This window comes from Myotis lucifugus, unplaced genomic scaffold, assembly GCF_000147115.1.
Source record: "Myotis lucifugus unplaced genomic scaffold, Myoluc2.0 scaffold_439, whole genome shotgun sequence".
Classification (NCBI taxonomy): Eukaryota; Metazoa; Chordata; class Mammalia; order Chiroptera; family Vespertilionidae; genus Myotis; species Myotis lucifugus.
In genome coordinates this window covers 383,930-398,996 of record NW_005871487.1, presented here as the reverse complement: position 1 = coordinate 398,996, position 15,067 = coordinate 383,930, and positions in this window count along the sequence as shown.

Genomic DNA, 15,067 nt, shown 5'->3' with positions numbered 1-15,067 from the left:
ACATAATCTCCTCAGAAAATCCTGAAACTCCATTCAGATCGGAATATATAATTTTTCATATCTATTGGAAACTTATGAGGGAAACTTAGCATATAAGGTTTTTATGTATATAGTTGTAATAAAGGCTCTTGAGTTCTGAATAATAGGTAGTTGCTTTCTTGCCAATTATAATGCTGGTGATGGTAAGAAAAAAAAATAAGTTTTGATAAAAAGAAAACTGTTTTGACACTTTGTATTTTCTCACGCAAAGAAAAAAAGGATAAATGTAAAAAGTACATTTATTTTTGACATACCTGGATGAAAATAACTTTTACACTGTATTATAAAAAAAATAGTTTACCTAGGAAAACGTGATTATGAACTAAAAAGTCTTTAAATTTCTATTTCTTTACATCTTTTTACCCATTTGCTTTCTGATCTCAGAGTTGCTTTTTGTTGTTATTTTTTAATGGTTTTATTATTTTATTTGAGAGTGAGGAAGGGAGAGGGAGAGAGAAACATAGATCATTGCCTCCCATACACATTCTGCCTGGGGATTGAATCTGTAACCTGGGTATGTGCCCTGACAGGGAATTGAATCGGTGTCCTTCTGGTGGATAGGACAACACTCAACTAACTGAACCGCACTGGTCTGGGCTTAGAGTTTTTATTTTGTTTTTGTGTTTTTTTTCAAATATATTTTTATTGATTTCAGAGAGGGAGGGAGATGGAGAGAAAGATAGAAATATCAAAGTTGAATGAGGATAATTGTTTAGCTGCCTCCTGCACATTCCCTTCTTGGGATCAAGTGTACAACCTGGTCATGTGCTTTGACTGGAAATTGAACCATGACCTCCTGGTCCCTAGGTTGATCTTCATCCATTGAGGAGCCACACTGGCCAGTCCTCAGTTTCTAATAAGAGGAAGGTTTTTAATATATATACTGGAGATGTGCCTGAAACCAAGGTACATGCCCTTCACCGGAATCTAATCTGGGACACTTGAGTCTGCTGGCCAACACTCTATCAATTGAGTCAAACCAATCAGGGCAAGAGGATAGTTTTTAGAAAATTAAGTTTGTATTATAAATGAGACCTGCACTTGTATTCCCAAACTGACTTTCTAAATAACCAAATTATACTCTTAATAGAGGCCCGGTGCACAAAATTCATGCAAGAGTACTCCTTCTTTTCCCCTGCTGCTGGCACTGGCATCAGAGACCCAGGTTTCCCTCTGGCTGCTGGCATCTGGGACCTGGGCTTCCCTCGCATGGAGAGGCCCCACTCACCTGCTGCAGCCCGACAGTCAGTGGCCTGGGCCTCCCTCTTTGGGGAGATTGAGGAGCTTCTCGATTGATCACCCCACTGGCCAGGGGTCTGGACCTCCCTCTGCGGGGAGATCATGGGGTGATGACCGGACCCTTGACCAATCGCATTGCTCTCATCTTGGCTGGCCTGGTGCCAGTGGGTGTCATAGTGTGTTCCCAGATGGTCGCCTGGATGGTTGTCCCACTGTTCGGCCGTTCGGTCTATTTGCATATTATGCTTTTATTGTATAGGACTAGCAACACTGAAATAGGTTGTTTTTCTGCTTTTTCTTTGCTTATTCCAATAACATTTTGAAAATGTGAAATAATGAAAATATAAGTGATCTTATTTGCATTTCTTTGATTGTTAAGGCCCAACTTTTTCCCCTTTAATGTTTTGTATATTGTTAACTGTGCTTTTATAATGAAATTGTTCTATTTGTAAAAATAACCTATTTTTCTGTTCAGTTGCTGTCCTTTTAAATGGATCACTTTATCGACACCTACTGTTTAGACAGTAGAAAGAAATCAGCTAGCTATTTATGTTATTGGTAAAAATATGGATGCCCCAATGTAAATATTGCTAAAAAACACACTTTTATATTTTATGTGTTTAATTATATGTTATAATTTGTTGTATACTCTTGAGCAATATTGACAATGATGTTATGGGTATGGATATTCGTGTTATTTATTATATGTTCAAACATGATTAAAAATGTATACTCTACCCCTGGCTGATATGGCTCAGTTGGTTGGAGCATCATCCTGTGCACCAAAGGACTGCAGGTTCAACTCATACCCAGGTTGTAAGTTTGATTCTAGGTAGGAGAATGTAAGGGAGATAACTGATCAATTTGCTCTCTCTCATTCTCTCTTCTTCTCTCTCTCTAAAAATATATGATAAAACCATATCCTCAGGTGAGAATTAAAAAAACCCAAAAACCATTCTCTAGTTATTCAAACAACACTGAATGTTCAAATTATGCTTCCCATTAGCTCTGATACTTTAAGTTCCATTAAGACCTTATCACTTTTTGTTTTTGTATTTCTTTGCAAGAAAAACAAAACTCAAGAATTTATCTTGCCTTTCTGGTGTGTCTCAGTGTTTGAGCATTGACCTATGAACCAGGAGGTCATGGTTTGATTCCTAGTCAAGGCACGTGCCCAGGTTGTGGGCTCAATCCCCAGTGTGGGGAGTGCAGTAGGCAGCCAATCAATTATTCTCTCTCATAATTGATGTTTCTTCCTCTCTCTTCCTTTCAGAAATCAATAAAAGTATATATTTATGTAAGAAGAATATATTTTATTTCAATGTAGGCACTCTATTTTAATGGCTCTACAATATCAATGATCATAGCTATTATTTCTCATTAATTTCATGCTCATATTAGTATTCAGTTACATAAATATAATTCAAAATTCATTAACTGTTAATTCATGCATACTTTACCCCATTTTTCAATAGAAAATTCAATTTCCAGTTATTAAAGTTCGTGGGTCTCCACAATATTTTTCAATCTATCATATTTGATAAATTTCCCATTGAAATAAGTGTTTTATATATATTTATCATTACCTAAAAAATACATAACTTATATCAAATGTATTACTGAGCTGTAGCATAGAACCTGGTAGTTGTAACACATTTGAAAAGACTATATATACTATATTCCACACACAAAAAAATATAAGAGAAACAAGATTTGATAGAATATTTTCTGTGGATGACAAAACACAATGAGGATAATTAATGGCTCATAATAAAATAAATAGAACATCCTAAGAAATGCATATATGTTTCACACTCATAGAAAGGTTCATTAGTGTGCCTTAGTTGGAGATATGATCATATTATCCTGGATGATTACATTCTTTACATGCTGCATTTTTATTTAGATAATAACAATCTACACTAATAAAAGAGAAACATGGTAATTGGCGTTCAACCGCTACCCTTCCCATTGGCTAATCAGTGTATCCTTATGCAAATTAACTGTCAGCCAAGATGGCGGCCGGCAGCCATGCACTGAAGTGAGCAGGGAGGCTTGCTTCCTCCAGGGACTGCAGACTCCAACGTTCCCCGCCTCACTTGCCGGCCTCTCAGCTGCAACTCTAAGCAACTATTACTATGTTGCAAATAAGAAGCTAAACAAAACCGGCTTTCAGTCAGCCCCGGACCGCAACATTGTATCGATGTTTTCAGCAGCGAGGCCTCAGAGCTAAAGCTGGCCCAGAATAAAAAAAAAAAAAAAAAAAGAAAACAAAGAGCGGTTGGGAGCTTTTAGTCAACTGCCAGCGGGAAAACAGCCCTCAGCCCCTCAGCCAGCCTGGCCAGGCCCCCCAGTGGGGACCCCCACCCTGATCCAGGACACCCTTCAGGGCAAACCAGCCGGCCCCCACCTGTGAACCAGGCCTCTATTCTATATAGTAAAAGGGTAATATGCCTCCCAGCACCGGAATCAGCAGAGCAGCGAGGCTCCTGGCACCAGGATCAGCGTGACAGGGGACAGCGCCCAAACCCCCTGATCAGCCCTGCTCTGTGCCTGATAGGGGGGAGCTCCCCAATCCCCCGATTGCCCTGCGGCTCTGTGTGTGACAGGGTGCAACGCCCCAACCCCCTGATCCGCCCTGCTCTGTGTGTGACGGGGCGGTGCCCCAGCTCCCCTATCGGCCCTGCTCTGTGAGTGACAGGGGGGAGCTCCTCAACCCCCTGATGGACCCTGCTCTGTTAGTGACAGGGGGCAGCGCCCCAACCCCCTGATTGGCCCTGCTCTGTGAGTGACAGGGGGTGGCGCCGCAACCTCCCCATTGACCCTGCCTTGAGTGTAACAAGGGGCGGTGCCCCAACCCCCCAATCAGTCTACCCTGAGCGTGACTGAGGGTGGCATTGCAACCTCCAGATCCACCGTGCTCTGTGCATGACGGGGTGGCGCCCCAACTCCCCAATCGGCCTGCTCTGAGCCTGACCAGGGGCTGCACTTAGGGATTGGGCCTGCCCTCTGCCACCCGGGAGCAGGCCTAAGCCAGCAGGTCGTTATCTCCCGAGGGGTCCCAGACTGTGAGAGGGCACAGGCCGGGCTGGGGGACCCCCCCCCCAATGCACAAATTTTTGTGCACCGGGCCTCTAGTTTATAATAAATACTAAGGAGAAAGTTAAAGAAAAATGAGTTCTAAAAGGTTGTGATTGAAAGAGAAAAGCCAACCTCCATTTTAAAGGTGAGATATTAGAACAATCTGGGTTTACCTTTCATAATATATAGCAGCATGTTGGCAGAGCTGTGCTGGCCCATTTCCCACCAATTCCCCAACAGACACTGGTTAAATCTAGGTGTGAAAGTGTCACTGAATGGCCATGGGACAACTTGAAGCTAGCAGTATACTTTAATTAAGGCATAGAAATAATGAAAAACAAAACCAAGTTTATAAAGTCACATTTTAAATATTTATGTATGTGTATATCTATCTAATCATCTATCATCTATATCATCTATCTTCTATCTAACTATACACCAAACTAGATTTCTTAAGGATGTAGCACAATTAAAGATGTCTTTTGGAGCACTGTTCATCTCTACTCTAAAATCAATGATAGGCTCACCTAATCTCTGTTTCTATTTGCTCCACTCTGCACATATTTCTGCCTTGAGAGCAGAAACAACTTTTTGACTACTATACAAGTTTTTCTTGTTTGACTTGGATTTTTTTTTGCACTGTTGATGATATTACTCTGGAAAAAAAAGAAATTTTGACATTTAACTGCCCATATTTAAAGTGTATATAGTTTAAAAAATATATCTCTACCTATGAAAACAACACCTAAATTAAGAAAATGAATACTCCCATCATTCCAAAAGTTTCCTTTTACTCCTATTATAATGCCCTTTTTCATTCCCAAGTGTGCTCCCTACTTCATCCTAAAATAATCACTTATGTTTTTCATCACTGTAGATTAATTGCGATTTTGCATAATTTTATATAAATGGAATTGTATAATATCAACTCTTTTTTGTTTGTTTTCCTCAGCATAATTAATTTATATTTACATAGTTGTGGTGTGTATGTACATCCTTTTTTATTGCAAAGTGGTATTTCATTATACAGATATAACACAGTTTGTTAGCACCTTTACTTGTTGCTGGATATTTTAGTGTCTTCTAGTTTGGGGTTACTACAAATAAAGTTTTTATAAATATATTTATACAAAATTATTTGTTTGGACACAGGGGAAATAGAAATTATTGGATTATGGAGTAGTTGTAAACTTTTTAGGCAATTGCCAAATTCCTTTTTAGTCAGTTGTATCCTGTACTCCTGTCAACAGTTTATGTGAGCTCTAGTTTCTCCACACCATTTCCAACATATTGCATGGTTAGTATTTTTAATTTTAGTAATTCTAATAGCTGTGTGTTGGAATTTTATTGTGCATTTAATTAGTATACTGATAATCACTAGTGATATTGAGAGTATTATTTCATGTGCTCATTTGCTGTTCATATATCTTCTTTTTGGAAGTGTCTATCTTTTGCCCATTTTTTAATTGAGTTGTTTATTTTCTTATTGAATTTTGAAATAATTTATATATTCTCGATATGTTTTTATAAAACATAAAGTTGCAAACATTTCTTGCCAGTGTGTGGCTTGTTTTATCATTCTCTTGATAATGCCGTTTATAGAGCAGAAGTTCTTAACTTGGTTGAAGCCCGGTTAATCAATTTGTTCTCTTCAGGATCATGCTTTTGGTGTTGTATCTACATATAAACAAATATCCCAGGACACAAAGACTTTTTTTTCTATATTTTCTTCTGGAAGATTTAAAGTTTATATTTTACATTTAGGTCTGTGACACATTTTGATATACAATGTGTAGTATAGATTAAAAATTAGTTTTTCAATAAGGATATCTACTTGTTCCAGAATCATTTGTTGCAAATAGTATCCATATATCCTGCACTGCCTTTGCACCTTTGCCAAAACACCATAGTTCTTATACATGTTTCTGAGTCCTCCATATTTTTCAATGATCTATGTGTTTGACACCAATGTCACATTGTTTTTATTATTACCACTATAAAATATTTCATAAGATAAGGTAATTACCTAAATGTGTTGTATTACAGCATCAGCTAAAATTCAAAATATAATGTAAATATTATCAGCTTAAAAACTCTAAATCTCACCATCTAAATCATCTGAGGGTGAGTCCATGGGTAAGATCCATGCTGTGGCAAAATTCCTTTCCACCTATAGACCTGTGAATCTAAAAAACAAATTAGTTGCTTCCAAAATACAATGATGAAGCAAGAATAGGACAGCTGTTGTAGATTTTCCATCTCAGAAGGGAGAAAAGGAAGAAAAAGAGCACTATTCCTAAAAACTATAAAGTCCAGCACAGGAAATTCTACCAGGTTTCAAGGCCTAGAGATAATCCTCTGTGGCTCGAGCTCCACCTTCTGCATCCATGGTTTCTTCTTCTTAAATGATAGCACATGTTCACAAATGAATAGTTTTATCAGCCTGTATCCTGTAGAACTTGTGGAGTCTGACAACCATATAGGTTAATGAACTTGAACTGCCTTTGAATTGGATCTGGCTGGCACTGGCTTTTGAGAGTCACTTGTCAAATAGCCAGGAATTTGGCAAGCCCATTGTTAAATTATTGATATATTAAAATCAATCAGGTCTGGTATTATATATAACAGAAGCTGGCAAATAACACAAATCAAAACTTGTTTTCTTACAATAAAGCTGATTTACCAATGATCCAGTAAATCTATATATATAAAGAGCCAGGGGCCGTCACATCTGAAATAACTGAATGGATGACCGAACAGGCTGAGTGGGGCAACCAGGCCAGCAGAGGGGGGCAGTGAGGGGTGACCAGGCTGGCAGGGGGTGCAGTTGGTGGCAACCAGGCCAGCAGGCAGGGCAGTTGGGGGCAACCATGCTGGCGGGGAGAGGCAGTTAGGGGTGACCAGGTCGTCAGGCAGAGGTGGTTAGGGGGTGATCAGGCTGGCAGGGGGGCAAGTTAGGCCTTTGAATTGGATCTGGCTGGCACTGGCTTTTGAGAGTCACTTGTCAAATAGCCAGGAATTTGGCAAGCCCATCAGGCCTAAACCAGCAGTCAGATATCCCCCGAGGGGTGCCGGATTGGAGAAGGTACAGTTTGGGCTGAGGAGACACCCTCCCTCCCCCGTGCATGAATTTCATGCACAGGGCCTCTAGTATACAATAAATACCTGAGCAATTTATCTAATTCTAACCACAGCAAGTCTAATTAGATCACATTAGTGAGATAAAAATCACAAAGTTTCATAAGCCAGTGGACAACTTACATGGCACTTACCAGTGTATGGAGAAAAAGCCATGGAAGAGGCAGTGGTTCTTGAAGTCACTTTCTTTGGTTAGCTGATCTAGAAATACAAAGTTATATGCTGGTGTTCTGATCGGAAGTCCAAAAATATTTATCACATGCCATCTATCAGGTAATTTAATATTTTAAACATAATATGTGTTCATTCCTTAGAGTCTTTTCATGTCATTATTTCAAGTGTTTCTTTGGATAATGAAAACATGCTTTTCAACCTTCATTGCTCACATATAAACCTAACTAAAATATGCAGTATTATGTCACAAATATTCATTACTTAAATCAATCATTTCTTCCATTAGTTACAGAAGTTAATAAAGTGTCCTATCAGCATAAAAAAAAACCACAATGTTAGGCAAAAAGTAAAGATAAAGAACTCCTTCAAGAAACCAATATTGCAGATGGATACATATATATATATATATATATATATATATATATATATATATATATATATATATATTTATTTTATTTCAAGAAGGGTATAAAACATAATATCCAGAAGTAGAAAGAGCCCAAAGCAAACCTAAGAATACAGAGTATATGCTGAGTAATATATTGATTATTCTAATCAGCCCTCACTATTGTAAAATAATTATTTTGAACTTTCAATTATTAGACTACTGTAATAGTGTTTTCCTTAAAAATTTTTAGAAATTTCTGATATCAATAACTGATACCAATCTTCTGGGTAGTAGGTCATGTATGTGAGATACTGATTAAAACCCCACATGCAAGCCCTTTTGAGAAATGCTACTCTTTTTCCCTGCAGAACAAGGAGTTCCAGAAGTTCTTTGATACCATTTTCTGAGTTTTAAAGCTGGTATTTTCACATTATGCTAATATTATTCTATTATATAGCTGTTGCAGATTATTTTCATGAGCATATAGAATTTTTTTCTCTTATTTTCAGAATAATCAAGAAGCTGGAAATGCCACTAATTTTCTAGGCTTTCTTGCAATTATAAATTGCTGTGTGACAAAGTTCTGGCCAATAAGGCCCCGAGAGAAGTTCATGTCTAGGCTTGAGAAGATATTTGCTTCTTTATACAAGTGAGAAGTGCTGATTTTACCCTTTGTCCTGATCCCAAAGTGGGTGTATTCCTAAACCTTTGAGCCATATGGTGACCATTAGTTAAACATTTAAGGACCAAAGGCCAATGTACTAAGGAAAAAAGAATGACCTAGGTTTTTTATGGTGATAATGAGCTGTTGAGTACCTTCATCAAAAATCCTTGCCTGGCCTGTGTTGCTCAGTGGTTGAGTGTCAACCTCTGAACTAGGAAGTCATGGTTCTATTCCCAGTCAGGGAATAGGCCAGGGTTTGGGCTTGATCCCCACTAGGGTGTGTGTAAGAGGCAGTCCATCAATGTTACTCTCTCTCAACACTGATGTTTCCATCTCTCTCTCTCACCCTTCCTCTCTCTGAAATCATTTTTTTTAAAGAATAATTCTTTGACTCTGGCTTAAGACTTAATTATTTGAATTCTTTCTTCTTCCAACTATAGAATGTCAAACAGAACAATAATTATAAATTCTTATGGTTGGAAAAATAGGAGTTGGAAAATATAAGTCTTTTTAAAAAAGCCTCTGGATCTCAATTTTCCCTCTCTCAATCCTCTTAATTTTCAACCTTCCTTCAAGCCATACTTTGGAAAAGGCTGGCATATGTACTCTCTACTTTCCCACCTCCCACCCTTGCTCACTCCAATCTGCCTTTCATCTCTACAAATCCTCTGAAAATTTACCAAGTCCAGTGGAATTTTTTTGTCCTCATCTTTGCTCACCTCATTGAAGTATTCAAATTGTGATTTTGTACTCCTGCTTGAGACAGTTTTTCTCTTTTATAATACACTAGAGGCCTGGTGCACAAAAATTTGTGCACTCGGAGTGGGAGGTCTCTCAGCCTGGCCTGTGTCCTCTCGCAGTCTGGGACCCCATGGGGATGTCCACCTGCTGGCTTAGGCCTGCTCCCTGGGGGATTGGGCCAAAGCTGGTAGTCAGACACCCTTCTGGCAGCCCGGGAGCCTCGGGGGATGTCCACTTGCCAGCGGGGAGCAGACCTAAGCTGCAGTCAGACATCCTTAGTGCTACTGAGGAGGCAGGAGACGCTCCTGCCACTAGCGCTGTACTGGCAGCCATCAGCCTGACTTGTGGCTGAGCAAAGCTCCCCCTGTGGGAGCACACTGACCACCAGGGGGAAGCTCCTGCATTGAGCGTCTGCCCCCTGGTGGTCAGTGTGTGTCTAGTGACCAGTCATTTCCAGTCATTCTGCTTTTAGGGTCAATTTGCATATTACCCTTTTATTATATAGGATAGAGGCCTGGTGCATGGGTGGGGGCTGGCTGGTTTGCCCTGAAGGATATCCTGGATCAGGGTGGGGGTCTCGCTGGGGTGTCTGGCAAGCCTGGATGAGGGACCAAGGGCCGGTTTCAGACTGGCCACACCCCTTCCGGGAGGGGGGTCCTGCTGGGGTGCCTGGCCAGCCTGGGTGAGGGGCCGATGGCTGTTTGCAGGCTGGCCACAGCCCCTTCAGGATGGTGGTCCCCACTGGGGTGCCTGGCCAGCCTGGTGAAAGGCTGATGGCTGTTTGCAGGCTGGCCAAACCCCCCAGTGGGGGCCCTCACCCCATGAAGGTGTGGCCAGCCTGTGTTAGGGGCTGATGGCTGTTTGCAAGCTGGCCACAGCACCCAGCCACCCAAGCTCCCATTGGAAGCTGGCTGGAAGCAGGTATCTAGGATTTATTTGTCTTCTATAATTGAAACTTTGTTGCCTTGAGCAGAGCCGGCCAGGGCAGGCGGGAAGCTTGGCTTCCTCCATCGCCAGGGCAACCAAGCCTCCTGCTTGCTCCAGCTCTGTGGCTGCCAGCCACCATCTTGGTTGTGTTAATTTGCATATAGTCGCTCTGATTGGCTGGTGGGCGTGGCTTATGGGCATGGCTTGTGAGTGCAGCCGAGGTATGGTCAATTTGCATGTTTCTCTTTTATTAGGTAAGATGACAGTTTATCTCACTGTTTGTTTTTTGTCATTTTTTTTTTATTGACCCTGTGCTAAAACTGAAATCTTAATATTGGTGTTCCTCAAAGTTAGGCCCTGATACTTCACCTTGTGTTCTTTACGCTTGTTCCTAAATGTTATCATACTTCTCTTGACTATAAAAATATCAATACACTAATGAGTAATAAATTTATATACTAATCCCAGAAATTTTCTCTGAGCTTCAGTCATATGTATCCAATTGTTCATTTGACATTTTTACTTGACTAGCTCACATTCTTTCAAATGTAAGTGTTCATAATTTATTGGGCAACTATCCCATTATTTCTTCCAAATTTTTCTCTAATATAGAAAAATTCACTCTCATTCAATATCCAGTTATTTGTTCAAGCTTCAAATCTGATTCATCCCTTTTATTGCAAACTTTATACCAAACCTATCATTAATTTCTGTTTATGCCACCAATCATGACTCTCCACTTACATAACTGACATTTCTGTTATATCAGCACAGTGACCTCTTAACTTGTTTCCCTCTTTCAATCGTTGCCTCCAATCTATCTTATATTTTACAAAAGTCAGAAGACTTTTTAAAATGTAAAACATTAAAAAGTAAATAAGTTTCTCTTCAGCTTCAACTATTTAATATCTTCACATTGCAGTTTGGATAAAATGCAAAAATTACCCCCATGGCTTATAAGGCCCTGAATGTTGCATTATTTTGCTGAAATAAATCCCCCATCCTCAGAATGAAATAATTTCCCCCATTACACACAAAGCTCTTAACTGCTCAGAAAATTAGCTCATGCTGCTTCCTGTCCTAATATTTTTGAGCATAGCTAGTTTCTTCTTATTTTTCATGTATTAATTTAAATCATTCAGATAATTCTTTTTATTTAATTTTTATTTATTTAAATATTTAATATGTTTATTGACTTCAGAGAGAGGAAGGGAGAGGGAGAGAGAGATAGGATCATCAGTGATGAGAGAGAATAACATTGACTGACTGCCTCCTGCATGCCCCCTACTGGGGATACAACCTGCAACCCAGGCATGTGCCCTGACCTGGAATCAAACTGTGATCTCCTGGGTCATGGAGCGATGCTCAACCACTGAGTACACAGGCCAGGCAAGTTCTTCTTGTTTAACTTTTACTTCCCTTTCATTCTCTGTTTCAGCATTTTATTTCTCTATTTATTTACTGTGATATACTTATTATGATCCGGTATAAATATATATATTTCCAATTCAACTATGAACATTACTTCTAAATTGTTTATCAGTATATTTTAAATGCTACCACAGGGCCTGGTAGGAAAAAAAAAACATTTATTCAACAAATAATCATTGGATATCCACTATGTGCTAGGCACAGTTAGAGGTGCTGGTTATATGATGGGGAATACATTAAGATACCTACTTTACTTAGTTTTGTGTTCTGATTCTGTGAACTTCTCTCCAAAGTGTAGTTAAATAAGGACTCTGTGTCAACTATACACTGAGTGGCCAGATTATTATGACCACCTGAAGTTTGTAGGCAAATTAGTTATAATTTCATGCTGAAGTTGCTAGAGGGCCAGACCATTATCAATAGGGAAGCAGGTTGTTTACCACGACAGTAGAAGTGATTTTTTTCTGAAGATATGGGTAAACAATGTGATTTAACAGCCTTTGAATGTGGGATATATATTATGATGAGTGGCCAGATTATTATGACCACCTGACATTTGTAGGCAAATTAGCTGTACACTGCATTGTATGGGATATGGAAAGGCCTGTTTGAAAACCTTTGTTGTCTGCAGTCACCAAGATAAAATGTCTTCAATTCGCACAGGAACACAAGGTTTGGACAGTTGGGCATTCGAAAAAAAGTCATGTGGTCCGATAAATCACGTTTCCAGTTGCATCATGCAGATGGCAGAGTGAGAATTTGGCAGAAACAGCATGAGTACAACCCTTCAAGCTGGTGGGGCAGTGTTATGGTTTGGGGCATGTTTTCCTGGCATGATTTGGGCCCTTTAATTCATGTGGAACAACGTCTGAATAGCACAACATACCTAAGTATCATTGCTGATCAGGTTCATCCTATCATGTTGATGGCATATCCCAACAGAGATGGCTTCTTCCAACAAGACAATGCGCCATGCCACGGTGTTAGTATTGTGCAGGAGTGGTTTCAAGAACATGAGGGAGACTTTACCTTGCTTAGGTGGCCCCCACAATCACCAGATCTCAATCTAATAGAGCATTTGTGGGATGAAGTTAAAAGAGCCATCAGGCAGCTGGTTCCATAACCATCAAATCTCACAGAACTGGACAGTGCTACTCATCATGGAATTGTGTGAGATTCCTCGCATCACCTTTCAACATCTCGCGGAGTCAATGCCAAGAAGAATTGCCTCAGTTTTGAAGGCAAAATGTGGCCCAATGAAGTAGTGATGGGGTGGTCATAATAATCTGGCCACTCAGTGTAAATATATATATCCCACGTTCAAAGGCTGTTAAATCGCATTGTTTACCCATATCTTCAGAAAAAAATCACTTCTACTATTGTGGTAAACAACCTGCATCCCTATTTATAATGGTCTGGCCCTCTAGCAAGTTCAGTGCAAAATTATAGCTAATTTGCCTATAAACGTCAAGTGGTCATAATAATCTGGACACTCAGTGTATATCAATAAAGCTGGAAAAAACATATAAGGCCTCTGTGAAAAGGTAAACTTTAAATCAAGCCCCAAATTATGAAAAGACAATCAACCAAACAAAAGTCTGGGGAAAGAGTATTCAAGGCAGACAGTAAAAATACAAAGACTCTGAATTTCACATATTTAAGAGACAAAAAGGAGGTCATATGGCTAGAAATTATGAATCTGTGAAGAAAAATTTATAAATGGTGTCATGGAAATAAGCAATGGGCAATGCATATAGAAGTTATTAAAGAGTTATAATAAGAGATTTGCACTGATTTTAAGGAACAAAGGGAGGAAGATGGGATGAATGGAAGGAAAAAGGGAAGGAGGGGGAAGGGAAGAAATACTGGCAGTACCAATAATATTACCTGCTGATTAAGAATATGGCTAAAAGACAGTAAGGTCTCCTGCTGCTTCCTCACATAAAATGATCTTGTGACATTCTGTAAATTCACTGAACCTGCTACTTCGTGTTAACTGACATCTGATGAACTGGAAATGTCTAAAACCTGGCAGTCACTTCTAATATCCTCATATGATTCAAGAGTTTCAGTTTAGTACCCTAATATTTCAGCTAAATCAATTCTCCATAAATATTGTTTTGACATGGTTATTACCTCCTCATCTCTCATTGAGAAGAGGTCAATATCAGGTAGTCTAACTGGAGGGATGTTGAGGCTCTGCTTGTGAGAGAAGTCATGGTAGGAGGCACTACCATTCCCAGAAGCAAAGCCAGCAGGAATGCCTGTAACCCACGGATACCATAAACTAGGTGGACTCAGAGAGTTCATTTTTTTTTGCCAGAATCCCCACAATCTCCTCCCTGCCATGTCATTTCAGCCTAAGCAAGCAGAAGCATCCTTTAATACAGATTTTTGACTAATTGTGTTTTCCTATTCTACAACATGCTGGTTACTACTACTCTCTCATTAAAGTTGTTACTTCATTAAAGACTAATAATTTGAGAACCAATTTTCATTTTAAGCCACTAACATACCAGTCACATAATTTGCAAATAGGCAATTTATTTGCTAATTCTTCAAAGTGCACTGTATTTTGCAATCTGGAGTATACAAGTTTCATCTTAAATGTTTTGCAATGAAAAAGGAAGATTTTTCTTATTTTTCTGTTTGAATTAGGATTTAGGTAAGCACTTAGATAAATAGAAACTAATTTTTAAAATATACAGTGTCTATAATTTTTCTATTCTAAGCACATGTTTTATCATTATGTTGTTTTAAATTAAATTTATTGGGATAACATTAGTTAACAATATTACGTAAATTTCAGATGTACAAATTTATAATATAACATCAGTATACTCTACTGTGTGTTCACTACTCAAACTCTAGTTTCCTTTCATCACCTGTATTTGACCCCTGTTACCCTCTCTGTATCTACAATTTGCCTGTTTTCTTTTTTAAATTTTATTGAATTTATTGTGGTAACACTGGTTGATAAAATTATATAGGATTCAGGTCTACAATTATATAATACGTCATCAATACACATCATCTGTATATTGTTTTGTGTGTTCACTACCCCAAGTCAAGTCTCTTCCCATCACCATTTGTCCCCCTTTTATCTTCTTTTACCTTCCTCCAACCCCCTTTCTTTTTCTCTGGTAATCATCATACTGTTGTCTTTGTCTATGATGTTTTTTGTTGTTGTTATTGTTTGTTTAATCCCTTCACCTTTCTCAACCTCCTGCCCCTATGACAGACTG